Raw genomic sequence first — 21542 nt, 5'->3', positions numbered from 1 at the left:
TATGATGAGTCTGACTCATACCCATCGTCCACAATATCGTCCAGCGTGAATGCACTATGTCGCTGATGATGCGCATCACTGTGCTTTGTCAGCGACATCCTCCGTCGGACCTGCATGAAGGTTCGACAGTTGTTATCACCAGTAAGGGACCATGCTGCCGAATGCAACATGGCACCCGCTCCCACCGGCCATCGTTCATCGCTGCCGGCATTGGCAAGTATGTATGCACTTGCCAATGCCGGGTCCCGTTGCTGACGACATCACATCATATGTTATGTCATCCTAGTGTGTGTATAGCATTAGATATTTATTTAGCTCTGTAGATCATTTGTTGCCAATCCTTAACTAGTAACAAGTAGCAGCAGACAGCAAGCAGCTTTGTAAAAGTTGCTAGTATACTGGCGTCCCTGTTTTATGTACACTTTGCAGCAGAATTTCCTATTAATCTCCAGCAGAAATATGAGCAGTTGGCAATAACATTTTGCTCAGATATGTCCAAATATCATATTTGCGCCGGCTGAAATCGAATATGAGATGAATGACTCAATTTGTAAAATTTAAAAATTATATTTGATAAACATTCATCAAAGAGAGGATATCCCACCCCTCAGAAATAAAACACAAGCAATTGCTGTACAATAAAAAAAAAAAACACTTTGTAGGATCCCACTAGGTAAACCCTTTTAGATGTAATGTCCACAATTTCTGGCTAGGACACTGTTCCACATTTGCCCACAAGTTCAATTAGGTATGAGGTAATTTACCAGACTGGATTCCAGATAAGTCCCCTAGGTCTCTCTTGCAGTTGAGAACCAAATGGCAGAAGGGGATGAGTCCAAGTCAAATGAAGAACTTGTGTCAGAATTTCATCCTAGTGGAAGCTGATAGGTCCAAAAGTTTGCCAGGAGGTGGATTGGGATGCTGGTGCTTGTGGTCCTACAAGCTGAAGCTCAACGCGTTTCGCTGGTCTGATGGGTGCCAGCTTCCTCAGGAGCATTTTTTATTGTACAGCAATTGCTTGTGTTTTATTTCTGAGGGGTGGGATATCCTCTCTTTGATGAATGTTTATTAAATATAATTTTTAAATTTTACAAATTGAGTCATTCATCTCATATTCGATTTCAGCCGGCGCCAGTACCTATTTTTCCTCTTTACCCGTATTATTTAGGGAACTGACCTTCCCAGTACAGGCTGCCGCTGACAGCGCACTTCATCTGTGTATTTTCAAATATCATATTTACTTGGATAGTAAGGATCCTTGACGCAAGCATGGCCATGCAAACTGGATGGTACAAGATGTTTCCTGGGGATTACGGACAGCAGTGGCTGAGCTAGCCAGGAGATGTAAGTTTCAAGTAAAGTACTGCTGCTCATTGCTGCTGCACTGCTGGGTACTGCCAGACAATGGAGCTGATGATCACTCTGACTCTCAGTATGCAAGCAGTGTGACAGTGGCGGGGGGTATGATGTCAACGCGATTCATCCTGTACAAACCCGGGACTTTCTCAAGACTTTTATTGCTGAAAATGCATGCAATGTGAATAAGATACATAAGCAGCTTATGTTGATTAAAACGATATGCGCATGCCTATATTCTCTGTGCATCTACGGCTGTATCTACATACAAAACGCTATGTATCATAGCATTTCATATTCATATACAGCCACAGTAACACACAGAATATAGGCATGCCACATATCATTTTAATCAGCATAAGCTGCTTGTGTTTTTGTATTTTATTCACACTGTTTTGTGAATAAGAAGCATTTTAATAGAAATAGTCGCACGCAAAGACGCTCATCCCTGCCAAGTCATGCCATGGCATGGTGTGACTAGAAGTACTGTTTAACGTGCATTGAGGCTAGATATAGGTGAACACATCTACACTTTGAATGCTTTCAGTACCATGCATAAAATAAAAGAATTCTGCACTCTACTGGACTAAGCCTCTCCCTATGTCATGGCATGTTGTGTATGCTTTAATGGTTTGCTACTATTCCTCCATTCGCAGAAGAATTTAAAGGGTGGAATTCCACCTTGCTACAGTTGGTGGCATGCCAAATTTGACTGTTCTTGCAGTTGCTACAATCTCCTACATGCTGTTGCTGAATGCCAAAAATGTCCTGAAGATTTTTTACCACAGACGGCATCTTCTGCATGCCCCTGTCATATTTGAAGAATTCTGTACCACCAAGTTTACAGTGTGCACAAAACATGGGGTGTATTCAAATTCACCCCATTTAAATGCTTTCACAATATTATTGATGTCATTAGAAATGACAAATCTTTAGGTGAGTCCTAGCAGGGTAAGCCATTATGCTATTACATCTCTTCGCATTTCTAACAGGTTGCCAGTGATACAAAGGGGTCGATTCAATTCGGCAACTTAAGAATAGCACCGGGAATTAGCTCCCGACGCTATTCAATTCAGCTGCTAGTTACCCGCAATTGTCGGGAATTCTTCTCTCATCTCCGGGGGGTGAGAGAAGAAAAACAACAAAAGTGCAGCCGCGCGGCCGGCGCGAGGCTGATTCTGTCAGGAATCAGCATCGCCGCGGGTAGTTAAGTCGGAGAATGCCCGTTCTCCCAACAAAACTACCTGTTAAGTCGGCGAAAACGGGCTTTTGACGACTTAACTTTAGCTGAATTGAATAGCGTCGGGAGCTAATTCCCGGCGCTATTCTTAAGTTGCCGAATTGAATCGACCCCAAAGAGTATCCTGTCTGTGAATGAGCTAGCGTTTTGTGTTACATACTGATGCTGCTGAAGGTGATACACCCACCCAGGAGGTGGTCGCAGTCATGCAATCTTTAGTTTGACCAGTACCACTTGTCCACATATCCGTTGTTACGTGGACAGTGGGTATAATGGCATTTTGTAGGACCTATAATTTTTTTCTTTACATCCTGGTACAGACGAGGAATTGTTTTTCGGGTAAAATGGACTTGAGATGGAATTTGGTAGTGGGTATAGAGGACCTCAATTAACTGTTTAAAACCAGACGCTTTAATAGCAGATATTGGCTACAGATCTAATACTAGCATAGCTGACATGGATTCAGTGATCTGTTGTGCAACTGGATGGCAGGCTTTATACTTGCTTCCTCTTGCAGAGGGCTGTTTTACAGTCAATTGTTGTTTGAAACTACTACTATTCTTCTTGGTCCCCTTCTGCAATGAAGAGTCACAGCAGCATCTGCAGCAGGCCTTGTGCTAAAGAATTCTTCTGAGGAATCCTGGATAGGGGAAGAGTCAGTTAACCATAGCAAATTAGATGCAAGAGAACTACTTTTGATCATTAATGAGGATATTGACAATGAAGGTGTTAAGGTGGAGATTGCATGTGCTGAGATCTAGCTGATGCTGGGCTGTATGGTATTATTTTGGCAGATTTTTTTAGATTTTGACATAAAGGTTTCATGAACTTGCTGCAAATCACATAAAAAGGAAAAGGTTCATAGATGGTGTACATCATTACCTCTCTAATGGCTTAAGGATCAGGTTTTAGGTAAAGATAATTCCACACATTTGTTGGTCTTTTGCCCAGGCATAACAATGGACTTCTTCCCATCATGTGCATGAACTGCTGCCACTTGTGCCTGACTTGCACAAACAACACCCTCGTCATCATTAACATCCTCATTAATGACATCAGCTACACACATATCCCCCTTATACTAATGCACTTCCACAATGACATCCTCAATTTCTTTGTCAACAGCTATATTTGTCTGCTCATCCCCACATTTGTAGAGGGTGCAGAAATGGTGGAAGGAGGCTTCTCTATGAGTAAAGAACCAGAAATGTAAGAATCACACATAGCTAACATGGATGCCCTTAGATTCTCCTAACATTTGTGACGTTTCTGAGCAGTTTGTTCTTCATCCTTGGTGTTTTTTCTGCACTGATTTGCCTGTTTTACATTTGACACCTCCTCTAGACTCTGAGTGAGAAGGTGTTGCATCATCATGTGAGGTTACAGAAGAAGATGCCTGACTGACAGCAGCTCCAGAACCACCAATCACAAATAAAGGCCATGGCCTGAGCCCTTTCTTGCCACTGTGTGTGGTGAGTGCCATGTTGGCAATTTTATGTTTTTTTGCATTAAGCTTTAATTGTACTTTGTAATATTGTTGTGATTTCAGGTGCCCTTTCTTAAACATGGCCTTGAGCACGGGCTTCAGTAGATGATAATGAAGGACTAGTATCACCATGACTGGGGGCAGGAGCTGCAGTGCTAGTACTTGGTTGTTGCTCCAGCTGTTCTATTGATTCTATTGATTCATCATGATCCTTATTAACTCACTGTGCAGATATTAGTAACACAGTGGCCCTGAACCTACTGAGCGTTAGTGTTTTATTCTAGTTTTTTAAAACAAGTGACCAGTGACAACCGTGACCACCACAAACAGTAGATGGCATTTTTTTGGGTTTTTAAAAGTGATTAGTGATGCCAGTGACCTCCACAAATAGTATATGGCCTTTTTTTAAAGCTTTCTTTTTTAAACCTGTGACACCAGTGACCTCCACAAACAGTAGATGGCTTTTTTTTTATAGTGTGACACAAAGTGCCCACTGCTCCTGCTTGAGCCTTGAACTTACTGTAGCTCCCTCTCTAAGTCCACTCCACACAGACACAGTGCCATAGCTTATATACAGACTTGTGCAGTAGTATGTAACTGTTTAAACAAGTGACTAGTGAAACTAGTGATCATCACAAACAGTAGCTGGCCTTTTTTATAACTTTTTCAGACAAGTGAGCAGTGACACCAGTGGCCACCACAAACAGTGAATGGCTTTTTTACAGTGTGACACAGACAAAGTGCCCACCGCACCTGCTTGAGACACAACCATAGCTCCCTTGCCGAGTCCACTCCACACAGACACAGTGCCCCTGACCTATATACAGACTTGTGCAGTAGTGTGAGACTGTGCAGTAGTTTAGAGGCTGTTAAGCTAAATAAACTTGCTTTCACGAAGAGTCCTGCCTGCCTACACCCAAACTGTGGTATCTCGAGTGTGACATGGAACCTGAATCATCATGGGAGGGACTTATATCAAATCTAAAACATGCATGTTATCCAACACCAAAAAATGTGATGTTTTGGAATCAGAGCAAGGCAGGAAAACCTGGGCCAGTGCTCATATTCTCTTGGAAACCGGAAGTTCAGGTGGGTCCAGTTTTCCGAGAACTCGGCTCACACAATTGCATTGAAGAATAAATCTGAACAATAAAATGTAATAAATATAAAAAAATATAGTACATCTATGTGATTTAGGTTAGTATATGTTAAACTATATGAAAAGTGCCATATCATTTATATAGTACCAATGTTTTATTAAAGAACAAATAAATTACTTCCATGAAGCGACCTTGCTACTTAGTATATTCCCTGAGAGCTAAGATCTGTTTCTGACTGTACTTGATGTTCAACCAGACAATCCAGTCATATAATATGCAAATGGCAAGCTTCAAGTTAAATAGAAGCAGAAAACTGAGTGCAAGCCATGGCAATGTGCCCAGAGCAAATGCATCATTAAAGAAACAAGGTTTGGGTAAAAGCTATAATCAGAATCATATAAAGTTTGACTGCTAAGTTTGGAAAGCTAGAATGACTCAACTGATTTCTAATCAAAAGTAATACAAATTCCTTTAACACCTTTTAAACCAGAGTGGATTTGTCATTAATGTTTGCGCGGTATCATGAGATTTGGAACCTTATGGCTAATGACATAAACTTCTGTCACATGTATAAAAGTAAGACAGAAAGCTAATGTACAGTCCATGATCTCAAATAATACCATCATTGCTGCAAATAGCATTCATTGGCCAGTCGCCCCTATATTACCAGTAAATAATATACTGCATGAACCTAGTCTTCAAAGCCACTATGTCAATAAATAAACTAATGACTGCCAAAGACTCAAAACAAGTAAATGTTGTGACATACTGTATAAGGATGACTGATGCATTATCTTAATAGGTATCCCACTTTGCAAGAAAAGTTCAACAAAGTGGTCAGGACCAAACACTACATTCATATGAGTTGCCAACATTAGGACATGCTAAAATTGTGGCAGGGCATACTTGCCTACCTTGCGACCCCCTCCTCGGGGAGGAGGCAGCATTGTAGGCGCATGGGGGCGTGGCCGACGGCATGATGGGCCGTCTAAGGGGCATGATGATGGGGAAGTGGGCAGTCTGGGGGGCGTGAAAAAGTTTGAAAGGACCCCTACTAACCACCCAATGGTGAAAAATGTATGTAATGCGTAACTTTCACAAGGAAGGTGGGCCCCTCTCAGCTCTTGGCCCCATAACAGCTGCTCTGTAGGTAGCTACGACCTTGGTTATGACTATTGTGATTTGCCAGTTAGTCACCTAATGGGAGCTGGAGCTAGGCTTTAGGAGTTTTTATGTGTCTTATGTGTTTGGACTCAGGCCTCTTTTTATGCTGATGACTAGACAGGGAAATAATCACTATTCACTATTCTGCTGGGTCTCGGCACTAGATTGTTGTAGTTGTATTGCTGCTTTCTCTCCTCCTAGTTCTCCTGTTTTCTTTAATTTCTACCCTTTTCTTTATTCTCCATATCCACGCTGCACCCTTTTCCCCTCCTGTTTCTTTCCCTCTGGTGCTTAATCCCATGATCCAGCCATCCACCTGCTGCTTAGAAGTTTGTTGAAAACCAAATACACTAGAACTTTGGGGTTTCGAGTCGAACCGAGTCCCGACTCTGGACATTTTGGGCTCAGATCTAAAAAACAAATTTCACACCTTTCTGCACAGGGTACACTGGGTTCCACAGGGAAAACATCGGGTGTAGAGTGGATCTTGATCCAGAGGCACCAACAGGCTAAAGCTTTAGGCTGTCCCAGGATGCATTGGGGCCTCCTCTGTAACCCCACCTCCAGGCACAGTGAGCTCAGTTTTTCAGTTGGTGCTGCAGCAGCAACCATAACAGGAGGGCTGCACTGGGCAGCCCTGAAAAAGCTTTTTCTGACAGAAAATGTCTTCAAAACTGGGATGTCAGCGCTGTATGTCATGGTGACTCTTCAGCGCTGCAGCTCCATAACCTCCCAAGCGGCATCGCATACTCCCATGGCCTGTTCCCGGGTACTTGCGGCATAGACTCTCCGGCTTTAGGCACACGGTCGCAGCGTTCCAATTGCATGTCTAGAGAGACAGACTGCAACGCTGACGTGGACACTGTCACCAAGCAGGGACCCCACTATACCCGCCATGGCATAGGAGTATAGGAGTACAGGTCGGGTGTACTAACGCCTCTGTTGATAAGGCTCCATAGTACCAGTGGTGAGGCCCAGCCTAGGAGAGTTGGCGCTTGACCTGTAGCCCCTCCTCGGCCCAGGGCAACAGCTACAGGAGCTTCTCCCGCCCTGTAGCTGCCTCACACTCTACCTCACAGTACCTGGCAAAAAAGAAATTTTGCCTGTGGGTTCTCTCTTTAATTTTGCTACATCTGTTTTCACTAATAAATCCCGTAAATTTTGGCCTCATGCATAACAGGGTATCAATTTTGTGTCTCTCAAATTCAAATTGGTGTCTGAGGCCAAAGTTTTTAGATATGGTATTAATGTCTGTAGATCTAACATTAATCTTGTTAACCCATGGTAGAAAAGACTTGGCTTCCTTTGTTCTTTTATTTGTAGTTAACAACACCTCTCTATCCAAAGCCATCACTCTATTTTTAGAGCCTTTTAGTGTTTTTAGAGTATCCACTGCCTACCAATTTGTCAATTAAGTAATCTTCAACAACAGTGTATTCTCCTGCAACAGACAAACAGTAAGTACCAAATATAAAAAAAAAACAGCTACACTTAATCTAATAGGCAATTCTTCTACCTTTTTATTTGGCTGGAGGTGCTCCCGGAATTATGAGACAAACTCATCAACATATTACTAGGTGGGGATTCACCCCGAAGAAAATTCATTTTTGGAGCACACTTTTAATAATGATTATGATCCATACAATAAGTTATGATGTATTATTTAAAACTTAACTTTTAATCTTTACCCAGTTAATATAAAGAAGGGGGAGCAGAACGAAAGCCAAAAAATAAACAAACCAAGGAAGAATTTATTTAAACAGTGTACTGAAAAAATCTACTTAATTAATAGATAATGAATAAATACCCCTTCATAACTTTTTAAAAAAAGATACTTTACATAATTTTTGGGGAAAGTATATTATAGTATGTCTTCCCCTGATAATGTGCAAATAGCACGCAATTGAATTAAAGTCTATTATGTAGCTCCTATATAGGGTTGTGAGATATGATATAATCTCTGAACCGGATTATTTATATCATAAGTTAGTAGATATCATTGGGGGCCAGAAACACCCATTGAACATATTCCCAAAAATCATATCAAACAAATTATTTGCAATAAATATGTAGATTGTCACCTATACTCTCACCATCTCAATTTTTACAATGCAACAATAATAATACCACATAATTTATTTATCATTGAAAATAATTCAGAAGATTATAAAGATACGGAATAGATTTGTACAGCATATATTGTAGTTTCCCCCATCTGCTGCCCATCCTCATCCGTTGGAGCGGAGGACGGGTGAGAGTAGGATCACTACTATGCTGATGGAATTAAAGCAACAGTGTCCCCTCGTACCCCCGTAATCGGGGGACCCTTCGCTAGATTTGATACAGAATCTTCACAAGAGACCAACAGTGACACAGAAAGATCCGATCAAGCTGCTGCCCCTTTAGGGGTAAAAACAAGAGGAATAAGAAACCCAGGCAAAGATGGCGCACTAGGAGAAGTGGCCAAAATGAAAGGCAGAGGAAGAGCAGGGCGTCCACCGATATCCAAGAAGACATCATAGTTAATTTATCATCATATGAACTGACTTCTACAGAAACCAGGCTGTTAAATAAGAGTTTGTCCTTCATCCCGTCAGTCCCTTTCGATCAACTACAATGGAACGTTGAAAAACACTCTCTGCAAAGAAAGATCAAGCTCAAAGAACATTTTAAAGATAGTACGGGACAGTTACCAGCAGAAAAACACACAGTTCCCAAACAATTAAAACCTTTTCTTCCTAAATCGGTTTTTGAACCAGTTTCATACAATCCTAGCATTAAGACTTTTATGAGGTTGTTAGAGCAGGATGTTGAAGCAGTCACTCATAGTGATGTTTCTAGTCATCCTAATTTAACCATACAAGAAAGAGAGGCATTGAAATCTCTTTCTAATAATCATAATTTAATTATTTGATCAGCCAATAAAGGAGGAGCAATCGTCCACCAAGATTTTTCTGATTACAATAAAGAGTCTTTAAGACAATTGTGTGACCCTCAGGTTTACATTAAGCTACAATCTAATCCCACGGGGCTCTGCAAAAAAAGATTACAAGGGATTTTACAACAAGCTTTAGTGGTAGACTTAATTTCTGAAGATATATTTAATATTTTGATTGCTGACTACCCTTTGTTACCTATATTTTATCTGATACCAAAAATACACAAAGGTTTAGACTAGAGATGAGCGGGTTCGGTTCCTCGGAATCCGAACCCGCCCGAACTTCAGGTTTTTTTACACGGGGCCGAGCGACTCGGATCTTCCCGCCTTGCTCGATTAACCCGAGCGCGCCCGAACGTCATCATCCCGCTGTCGGAATCTCGCGAGGCTCGTATTCTATCGCGAGACTCGGATTCTATATAAGGAGCCGCGCGTCGCCGCCATTTTCACACGTGCATTGAGATTGATAGGGAGAGGACGTGGCTGGCGTCCTCTCCGTTTAGACTAGAGTACTAGAGAGAGACACAAATTTTGGGGAGCATATTATTAGGAGGAGTACTACTTGCTGCTGATAGTGTGACCAGTGACTGACCACCAGTTTAATTAATCCGTTCTCTGCCTGATAAAAAACGATACACAGTGTGACACAGTCACATACCATATCTGTGCTCAGCCCAGTGTGCTGCATCATATGTAATACTGTATATCATTATCTGACTGTGCTGAGTGCTCAGTGCTCACACAGCTTAATTGTGGGGGAGACTGGGGAGCAGTTATAGCAGGAGTACATATTTTAAGTACAGTGCACACTTTTGCTGCCAGAGTGCCACTGCCAGTGTGACTGACCAGTGACCACTGACCACCAGTATTGTGATTGTCTGCTGACCACCAGTATAATTGTGATTGTCTGCCTGAAAAAGTTAAACACTCGTCGTGTGGTGTTTTTATAAACGCATTCTGCAGACAGTGTCCAGCAGGTCCGTCATTACATAATATATACCTGTCCGGCTGCAGTACTAGTGTGATATATATATATATATATATATATATATATTTTAATTTTATCTCATTATCATCAAGTCTATATTAGCAGCAGACACAGTACGGTAGTCCACGGCTATAGCTACCTCTGTGTCGGCAGTCGCTCGTCCATCCATAATTGTATACCACCTACCCGTGTTTTTTTTTTTTTTCTATCTTCTTGATACTAGTAGCTTACTTTAGGAGTCTGCAGTGCTGACAGACAGTGTCCAGCAGGTCCGTCATTACATAATATATACCTGTCCGGCTGCAGTACTAGTGTGATATATATATATTTTAATTTTATCTCATTATCATCCAGTCTATACTAGCAGCAGACACAGTACGGTAGTCCACGGCTGTAGCTACCTCTGTGTCGGCAGTCGCTCGTCCATCCATAATTGTATACCACCTACCCGTGTTTTTTTTCTTTTTCTATCTTCTTGATACTAGTAGCTTACTTTAGGAGTCTGCAGTGCTGACAGACAGTGTCCAGCAGGTCCGTCATTACATAATATATACCTGTCCGGCTGCAGTACTAGTGTGATATATATATATATATTTTAATTTTATCTCATTATCATCCAGTCTATATTAGCAGAAGACACAGTACGGTAGTCCACGGCTGTAGCTACCTCTGTGTCGGCAGTCGCTCGTCCATCCATAATTGTATACCACCTACCAGTGGTTTTTTTTTTCTATCTTCTTGATACTAGTAGCTTACTTTAGGAGTCTGCAGTGCTGACAGACAGTGTCCAGCAGGTCCGTCATTACATAATATATACATGTCCGGCTGCAGTACTAGTGTGATATATATATATATTTTAATTTTATCTCATTATCATCCAGTCTATATTAGCAGCAGACACAGTACGGTAGTCCACGGCTGTAGCTACCTCTGAGTCGGCAGTCGCTCGTCCATCCATAATTGTATACCACCTACCCGTGGTTTTTTTTTTTCTATCTTCTTGATACTAGTAGCTTGCTTTAGGAGTCTGCAGTGCTGACAGACAGTGTCCAGCAGGTCCGTCATTACATAATATATACCTGTCCGGCTGCAGTACTAGTGTGATATATATATATATTTTAATTTTATCTCATTATCATCCAGTCTATATTAGCAGCAGACACAGTACGGTAGTCCACGGCTGTAGCTACCTCTGTGTCGGCAGTCGCTCGTCCATCCATAATTGTATACCACCTACCCGTGGTTTTTTTTTTTCTATCTTCTTGATACTAGTAGCTTACTTTAGGAGTCTGCAGTGCTGACAGACAGTGTCCAGCAGGTCCGTCATTACATAATATATACCTGTCCGGCTGCAGTACTAGTGTGATATATATATATATTTTAATTTTATCTCATTATCATCCAGTCTATATTAGCAGCAGACACAGTACGGTAGTCCACGGCTGTAGCTACCTCTGTGTCGGCAGTCGCTCGTCATCCATAAGTATACTAGTATCCATCCATCTCCATTGTTTTTCCTGAGGTGCCTTTTAGTTGTGCCTATTAAAATATGGAGAACAAAAATGTTGAGGTTCCAAAAATAGGGAAAGATCAAGATCGACTTCCACCTCGTGCTGAAGCTGCTGCCACTAGTCATGGCCGAGACGATGAAATGCCAGCAACGTCGTCTGCCAAGGCCGATGCTCAATGTCATAGTACAGAGCATGTAAAATCCAAAACACCAAATATCAGTAAAAAAAGGACTCAAAAATCTAAAATAAAATTGTCTGAGGAGAAGCGTAAACTTGCCAATATGCCATTTACCACACGGAGTGGCAAGGAACGGCTGAGGCCCTGGCCTATGTTCATGGCTAGTGGTTCAGCTTCACATGAGGATGGAAGCACTCAGCCTCTCGCTAGAAAAATGAAAAGACTCAAGCTGGCAAAAGCACAGCAAAGAACTGTGCATTCTTCGAAATCCCAAATCCACAAGGAGAGTCCAATTGTGTCGGTTGCGATGCCTGACCTTCCCAACACTGGACGTGAAGAGCATGCGCCTTCCACCATTTGCACGCCCCCTGCAAGTGCTGGAAGGAGCTCCCGCAGTCCAGTTCCTGATAGTCAGATTGAAGATGTCAGTGTTGAAGTACACCAGGATGAGGAGGATATGGGTGTTGCTGGTGCTGGGGAGGAAATTGACAAGGAGGATTCTGATGGTGAGGTGGTTTGTTTAAGTCAGGCACCCGGGGAGACACCTGTTGTCCGTGGGAGGAATATGGCCATTGACATGCCTGGTGAAAATACCAAAAAAATCAGCTCTTCGGTGTGGAAGTATTGATGAAATATCACAGCAGTCATCCTGTTGCAAAGCAGATAACTGAGGCCTTGACAACTATGTTGGTGTTAGACGTGCGTCCGGTATCCGCCGTTAGTTCACAGGGAACTAGACAATTTCTTGAGGTAGTGTGCCCCCGTTACCAAATACCATCTAGGTTCCACTTCTCTAGGCAGGCGATACCGAGAATGTACACGGACATCAGAAAAAGACTCACCAGTGTCCTAAAAAATGCAGTTGTACCCAATGTCCACTTAACCACGGACATGTGGACAAGTGGAGCAGGGCAGGGTCAGGACTATATGACTGTGACAGCCCACTGGGTAGATGTATGGAATCCCGCCGCAAGAACAGCAGCGGCGGCACCAGTAGCAGCATCTCGCAAACGCCAACTCTTTCCTAGGCAGGCTACGCTTTGTATCACCGGTTTCCAGAATACGCACACAGCTGAAAACCTCTTACGGCAACTGAGGAAGATCATCGCAGAATGGCTTACCCCAATTGGACTCTCCTGTGGATTTGTGGCATCGGACAACGCCAGCAATATTGTGTGTGCATTAAATATGGGCAAATTCCAGCACGTCCCATGTTTTGCACATACCTTGAATTTGGTGGTGCAGAATTATTTAAAAAACGACAGGGGCGTGCAAGAGATGCTGTCGGTGGCCAGAAGAATTGCGGGACACTTTCGGCGTACAGGCACCACGTACAGAAGACTGGAGCACCACCAAAAACGCCTGAACCTGCCCTGCCATCATCTGAAGCAAGAAGTGGTAACGAGGTGGAATTCAACCCTATATATGCTTCAGAGGTTGGAGGAGCAGCAAAAGGCCATTCAAGCCTATACAATTGAGCACGATATAGGAGGTGGAATGCACCTGTCTCAAGTGCAGTGGAGAATGATTTCAACGTTGTGCAAGGTTCTGCTGCCCTTTGAACTTGCCACACGTGAAGTCAGTTCAGACACTGCCAGCCTGAGTCAGGTCATTCCCCTCATCAGGCTTTTGCAGAAGAAGCTGGAGACATTGAAGGAGGAGCTAACACAGAGCGATTCCGCTAGGCATGTGGGACTTGTGGATGGAGCCCTTAATTCGCTTAACAAGGATTCACGGGTGGTCAATCTGTTGAAATCAGAGCACTACATTTTGGCCACCGTGCTCGATCCTAGATTTAAAACCTACCTTGGATCTCTCTTTCCGGCACACACAAGTCTGCTGGGGTTTCAAAGACCTGCTGGTGAGAAAATTGTCAAGTCAAGCGGAACGCGACCTGTCAACATCTCCTCCTTCACATTCTCCCGCAACTGGGGGTGCGAGGAAAAGGCTCAGAATTCCGAGCCCACCCGCTGGCGGTGATGCAGGGCAGTCTGGAGCGACTGCTGATGCTGACATCTGGTCCGGACTGAAGGACCTGCCAACGATTACGGATACGGACATGTCGTCTACTGGCACTGCATATGATTCTCTCCCCATTGAAAGAATGGTGGAGGATTATATGAGTGACAGCATCCAAGTAGGCACGTCAGACAGTCCGTACTTATACTTGCAGGAAAAAGAGGCAATTTGGAGGCCCTTGCACAAACTGGCTTTATTCTACCTAAGTTGCCCTCCCACAAGTGTGTACTCCGAAAGAGTGTTTAGTGCCGCCGCTCACCTTGTCAGCAATCGGCGTACGAGGTTACTTCCAGAAAATGTGGAGAAGATGATGTTCATTAAAATGAATTATAATCAATTCCTCCGTGGAGACATTGACCAGCAGCAATTGCCTCCACAAAGTACACAGGGAGCTGAGATGGTGGATTCCAGTGGGGACGAATTGATAATCTGTGAGGAGGGGGATGTACACGGTGATATATCGGAGGATGATGATGAGGTGGACATCTTGCCTCTGTAGAGCCAGTTTGTGCAAGGAGAGATTAATTGCTTCTTTTTTGGTGGGGGTCCAAACCAACCCGTCATTTCAGTCACAGTCGTGTGGCAGACCCTGTCACTGAAATGATGGGTTGGTTAAAGTGTGCATGTCCTGTTTATACAACATAAGGGTGGGTGGGAGGGCCCAAGGACAATTCCATCTTGCACCTCTTTTTTCTTTCATTTTTCTTTGCGTCATGTGCTGTTTGGGGAGTATTTTTTTGAAGGGCCATCCTGCGTGACACTGCAGTGCCACTCCTAGATGGGCCAGGTGTTTGTGTCGGCCACTAGGGTCGCTTATCTTACTCACACAGCTACCTCATTGCGCCTCTTTTTTTCTTTGCGTCATGTGCTGTTTGGGGAGTGTTTTTTGGAAGGGCCATCCTGCGTGACACTGCAGTGCCACTCCTAGATGGGCCAGGTGTTTGTGTCGGCCACTAGGGTCGCTTATCTTACTCACACAGCTACCGCATTGCGCCTCTTTTTTTCTTTGCGTCATGTGCTGTTTGGGGAGTGTTTTTTGGAAGGGCCATCCTGCGTGACACTGCAGTGCCACTCCTAGATGGGCCAGGTGTTTGTGTCGGCCACTAGGGTCGCTTATCTTACTCACACAGCTACCTCATTGCGCCTCTTTTTTTCTTTGCGTCATGTGCTGTTTGGGGAGTGTTTTTTGGAAGGGCCATCCTGCGTGACACTGCAGTGCCACTCCTAGATGGGCCAGGTGTTTGTGTCGGCCACTAGGGTCGCTTATCTTACTCACACAGCTACCTCATTGCGCCTCTTTTTTTCTTTGCGTCATGTGCTGTTTGGGAAGTGTTTTTTGGAAGGGCCATCCTGCGTAACACTGCAGTGCCACTCCTAGATGGGCCAGGTGTTTGTGTCGGCCACTAGGGTCGCTTAGCTTACTCACACAGCTACCTCATTGCGCCTCTTTTTTTCTTTGCGTCATGTGCTGTTTGGGGAGTGTTTTTTGGAAGGGCCATCCTGCGTGACACTGCAGTGCCACTCCTAGATGGGCCAGGTGTTTGTGTCGGCCACTAGGGTCGCTTAGCTTACTCACACAGCTACCTCATTGCGCCTCTTTTTTTCTTTGCGTCATGTGCTGTTTGGGGAGTGTTTTTTGGAAGGGCCATCCTGCGTGACACTGCAGTGCCACTCCTAGATGGGCCAGGTGTTTGTGTCGGCCACTAGGGTCGCTTATCTTACTCACACAGCTACCTCATTGCGCCTCTTTTTTTCTTTGCGTCATGTGCTGTTTGGGGAGTGTTTTTTGGAAGGGCCATCCTGCGTGACACTGCAGTGCCACTCCTAGATGGGCCAGGTGTTTGTGTCGGCCACTAGGGTCGCTTATCTTACTCACACAGCTACCTCATTGCGCCTCTTTTTTTCTTTGCGTCATGTGCTGTTTGGGAAGTGTTTTTTGGAAGGGCCATCCTGCGTGACACTGCAGTGCCACTCCTAGATGGGCCAGGTGTTTGTGTCGGCCACTAGGGTCGCTTAGCTTACTCACACAGCTACCTCATTGCGCCTCTTTTTTTCTTTGCGTCATGTGCTGTTTGGGGAGTGTTTTTTGGAAGGGCCATCCTGCGTGACACTGCAGTGCCACTCCTAGATGGGCCAGGTGTTTGTGTCGGCCACTAGGGTCGCTTAGCTTAGTCATCCAGCGACCTCGGTGCAAATTTTAGGACTAAAAATAATATTGTGAGGTGTGAGGTGTTCAGAATAGACTGAAAATGAGTGGAAATTATGGTTTTTGAGGTTAATAATACTTTGGGATCAAAATGACCCCCAAATTCTATGATTTAAGCTGTTTTTTAGTGTTTTTTGAAAAAACACCCGAATCCAAAACACACCCGAATCCGACAAAAAAAATTCGGTGAGGTTTTGCCAAAACGCGGTCGAACCCAAAACACGGCCGCGGAACCGAACCCAAAACCAAAACACAAAACCCGAAAAATTTCAAGTGCACATCTCTAGTTTAGACCCTCCCCCAGGCCGCCCAATTGTGTCAGCTAGGGGCTCATTGCTGCAACCTAGATTCCTTGTTGCCGCCTTTCATACATAATGAGCCAAGCTTTTTGTTAGATACAACTAGTCTGTTGTTGCAGCCTTTCATACATAATGAGTCAAGCTTTTTGTTAGATACAACTAGTCTGTTAAATAATTTGAATAAATTGACATCGATTCCAGACGATACATGGTTGGTGGGTTTAGTAAGTCTGTATACATCAATCCCGCACCAGTTTGAGTTAGCTGCTGTCAAAGGGTTTTTACTGAGAAAGAAGATGTTCAATTTGGCTAAAATTGATGTGATATTACAATTACTTGAATTTATTTTGACAATGAATTTCTTTCTATATGATAAGCAATTTTATATGCAAATACAAGGGTGTGCGATGGGTTCCTCTGTGGCTCCAGTATACACAAACATAGTAATGTCTCTGAGAATGATAATACATCCCCCACAGGGAATTTGAAATGTCCAAATTGGTCATCCATTTGTTCCATATTAACAGTATATATTGTGAATATCCACAGTGTAATCACAGCGCAGCCAGCAGGTGTGACCTCTTTCAGAAAACTGCACCAAACACCAACCTGTTTATACTGTTAAACCCAATTTATCTAAACAGTCTAGAAATGCAGGAATCACCCGGTGACAAAATAGAACCTTTTCTCAATAGCTGGGTGCCACAACAGAAATTTTCACTGTTATGTGATAATTCCAAATATATAGTGTGCAAATTTTGGCACTCCCAAAGCAAATACTTAGCTGCAGCCGGTGCCCTCATAGATATGTAAATAAAAATGACAAGGATGTGGCACTCTAGGCTTTAATAACCCACGTAATGCAAGCTGTTATTGCAACGTTTCAGTAGTCTCTCCTACTGTCATCAGGTTTATTCAAGATTAAAACAATGTACATACCTTTATATCATCACCCTGTGTGCATTCCCGCCAGCTCGTCCGGGACCACTCACCCGCCGAACCGTGCAGGCTGTGACATCATCGCCCACTGACGGCGCCGTGTAACTGACACCCATCACCATAGCAACCAGGACTCCGTGAAGTGTAGCGTTGGCTGAAACAATGTAATACAATATCCTTAACAGATACATGGTTATCTTCAGCTATTAGTTGGGACTGTTTCCAAGCATCAAAACCATAATACAAACGAACACATCCATCAAGATGCTAACTATTCTATAACCAATTAGTATGTATCTTACTATTTGTAATAACATCTTAAAGATATCACTACCTGTTTCACTTTAAAAAACACGTATATGAGACAGATTCATTTAACCCTTTAGGGTATATTACTCTTAGGCGCAAAATCCATTTTGTTTCTAGTTGTAACAATTTTGCACCTCTGTTACCTCCTCTCATATCTGCAGGGACACAGTCTATCATTCTATATCTAATACTGGCCCTCATTCCGAGTTGTTCGCTCGCTAGCTGCTTTTAGCAGCATTGCACACGCTAGGCCGCCGCCCTCTGGGAGTGTATCTTAGCTTAGCAGAATAGCGAACGAAAGATTAGCAGGACTGCTAATAAATAATTCTTTGCAGTTTCTGAGTAGTTCCAGACCTACTCACAGATTGCGATCAGCTCAGTCCGTTTAGTTCCTGGTTTGATGTCACAAACACGCCCTGCGTTCAGCCAGCCACTCCCCTGTTTCCCCAGACACTCCCGCGTTTTTCCCTGGCACGCCTGCATTTTTTAGCATACTCCCGGAAAACGCTCAGTTACCACCCAGAAATGCCCCTTTCCTGTCAATCATTCACCGATCAGCAGTGCAACTGAAAAGCGCCGCAGGATCCACAGCAAAACTGCTATGTTTTTAGTTAAATAACTAAGCGCATGCGCCCTGTGTGCCTTGCGCATGCGCAATTAGCAACAAATCTCAGCATAGCGAAAATCGGCAACGAGCGAACAACTCGGAATGACCCCCACTGTGTATTGGATGTTTGAATTGGATAAAATGCAGAGCCACGGGCTGTTCACTATCTCCCGTGTCCAAGGCATAATGGATTACTGACCTATGGGCTGACATTCTTTCTTTAAATTTTCGCTCGGTTTTGCCGATGTAGCTCTAGCCACATGGGCAAACAATTTGATAAATTACAAAGGATAAAGGAGGAGCAATCGTCCTCCAAGACTTTGCAGATTACGATAAAGAGGCTTTAAGACAATTGCGTGACCCTCAGGTTTACATTAAGCTACAATCTAATCCCACAGGGCTCTGCAAAAAAAGATTACAAGGGATTTTACAACAAGCTTTAGTGGTAGACTTAATTTCTGAAGATATATTTAATATTTTGATTCCTGACTACCCTTTGGTACCTATATTTTATCTGATACCAAAGATACACAAAGGTTTAGACCCTCCCCCAGGACGCCCAATTGTGTCAGCTAGGGGCTCATTGCTGCAACCTAGAGCATGTTTGCTAGATTCCTTATTGCAATCTTTAATACATAATGAGCCAAGCTTTTTGTTAGCTCTAACTAGTCTGTTGAATAATTTGAATAAATTGACCAGACGATACATGGTTGGTAACGGTAGATGTAGTAAATCTGTATACATCAATCCCGCACCAATTTGGGTTAGCTGCTGTCAAAAGGTTTTTACTGAGAAAGAAGGTGTTCAATTTGGCTAAAATTGATGTGATATTACAATTACTTGAATTGATTTTGACGATAAATTTCTTTCTACATGATAAGCAATTTTATATGCAAATACAAGGGTGTGCGATGGGTTCCTCTGTGGCTCCAGGATATGCAAACATAGTAATGTTTGCGGTAGAAGAGGATTTATTTTACAGTAATCCCCAATTAACGTCCCAGGTACTATTACTTAACAGGTATATAGATGATTTAATCATCTTATGGAAGGGTAATCATTTAATATTGGAAAATATGATTATCAAACACAATGCCACAGAGGGACCCATCAAGTTCACCCATCTTATGAATCAAGATGTGATTAATTTTTTGGATGTTCAAATCCAGATTAAGAATTCTGTCCTTACTACTACAGTATTTGTAAAGCCAACAGATAACCATCAGCTGTTATATGCCAGAAGTTGTCATCCAAAATCTATGACGAGAGGACTTCCATACTCCCAAATGATCAGAATTAGACGCATTAATAGCAATAGGGAGACAGCAAAAAAACAGTTAGATTCCTTAATTGACAAATTGGTAGGCAGAGTATACGCTCTAAAAACACTAAAAGGCTCTAAAGATAGAGTGATGGCTTTGGATAGAGAGGTGTTATTAACTACAAATAAAAGTACAAAGGAAGCCAAGTCTTTTCTACCATGGGTTAACAAGTTTAATGTTAGATCTACAGACATTAATACCATATCTAAAAAACATTGGCCTATTATAGTCTCAGGCAACAATTTGAATTTGAGAGACACAAAATTGATACCCTGTTATGCACGAGGCCAAAATTTACGGGATTTATTAGTGAAATAGATGTAGCAAAATTAAAGAGAGAACCCACAGGTAAAATGTCTCTTTTGCCAGGTACTGTGAAGCTTGGTAATATTAAGTGTTCATGTGTCACTTGCCAATATTTACTCACAGGCGATTCCTTTAATCACCCTCACACTGGGCAAAAAATCCTTATTAAACATCAACTGACATGCAATTCTAACTTTGTAATTTATCAAATTGTTTGCACATGTGCCTTGAGCTACATCGGCAAAACCGAGCAAAAATTTTAAGAAAGATTGTCAGCCCATAGGTCAGCAATCCGTAATGCCTTGGACACGTGAGATAGTGAACAACTCGGCACTTTGTCCAATTCAAACATCCAATACACAGTATTAGATATAGAATGATAAACTGTGTCCCTGCAGATATGAGAGGAGGTAACAGAGGTGCAAAATTGTTACAACTAGAAACAAAATGGATTTTGCGCCTAGGAGTAATATACCCTAAAGGGTTAAATGAATCCGTCTCATATACGTGTTTTTTAAAGTGAAACAGGTAGTGATATCTTTAAGATGTGATTACAAATAGTAAGATACACACTAATTGGTTACAGAATAGTTAGCATCTTGATGGATGTGTTCATTTGTATTATGGTTGGAAACAGTCCCAACTAATAGCTGAAGATAACCATGTATCTGTTAAGGATATTGTATTACATTATTTCAGCCAGCGCTACACTTCACGGAGTCCTGGTTGCTATGGTGATGGGTGTCAGTTACACGGCGCCGTCGGTGGGTGATGACGTCACAGCCTGTGCGGCTCAGCGGGTGAGCGGTCCCAGAATGCACACAGGGTGATGATATAAAGGTATGTACATTGTTTTAATCTTGAATAAAGCCTGATGACAGTAGGAGAAACTACTGAAACGTTGCAATAACAGCTTGCATTACGTGGGTTATTGAAGCCTAGAGTGCCGTATCCTTGTCATTTGTAAATATACACTGCTCAAAAAAATAAAGGGAACACTAAAATAACACATCCTAGATCTGAATGAATGAAATATTCTTATTAAATACTTTGTTCTTTACATAGTTGAATGTGCTGACAACAAAATCACACAAAAATGATCAATGGAAATCAAATTTATTAACCCATGGAGGTCTGGATTTGGAGTCACACTCAAAATTAAAGTGGAAAAACACACTACAGGCTGATCCAACTTTGATGTAATGTCCTTAAAACAAGTCAAATTGAGGCTCAGTAGTGTGTGTGGCCTCCACGTGCCTGAATGACCTCCTTACAACGCCTGGGCATGCTCCTGATGAGGTGACGGATGGTCTCCTGAGGGATCTCCTCCCAGACCTGGACTAAAGCATCCGCCAACTCCTGGACAGTCTATGGTGCAACGTGGCGTTGGTGGATGGAGCGAGACATGATGTCCCAGATGTGCTCAACTGGATTCAGGTCGGGGGAACGGGTGGGCCAGTCCATAGCATCAATGCCTTTGTCTTGCAGGAACTGCTGACACACTCCAGCCACATGAGGTCTAGCATTGTCTTGCATTAGGAGGAACCCAGGGCAAACCGCACCAGCGTATGGTC

At 42.9% G+C, this 21542-nt stretch overlaps 1 long non-coding RNA gene across 2 annotated transcripts in view; it reads right to left on the bottom strand.

The window, feature by feature from the left end:
* LOC134956944 (uncharacterized) overlaps positions 1-21542 on the bottom strand; it is a 166597-nt gene that overhangs the window by 95332 nt on the left and 49723 nt on the right. The window contains exons 2-3 of one of the 2 annotated variants that reach the window (XR_010186323.1): positions 17425-17578; positions 2729-3236 (exon numbers count right to left, since the gene is read on the bottom strand). This is a non-coding gene — a long non-coding RNA (uncharacterized LOC134956944). Of the gene's footprint in view, positions 1-2728; positions 3237-17424; positions 17579-21542 lie in introns of those variants that run through there. The other variant, XR_010186322.1, reaches the window with a different exon arrangement.

Source organism: Pseudophryne corroboree, chromosome 9, assembly GCF_028390025.1.
Source record: "Pseudophryne corroboree isolate aPseCor3 chromosome 9, aPseCor3.hap2, whole genome shotgun sequence".
Taxonomy (NCBI): domain Eukaryota; kingdom Metazoa; phylum Chordata; class Amphibia; order Anura; family Myobatrachidae; genus Pseudophryne; species Pseudophryne corroboree.
The sequence above is the reverse complement of the archived record's forward strand: the minus strand, read 5'-3'. Positions and strand labels throughout refer to the sequence as shown.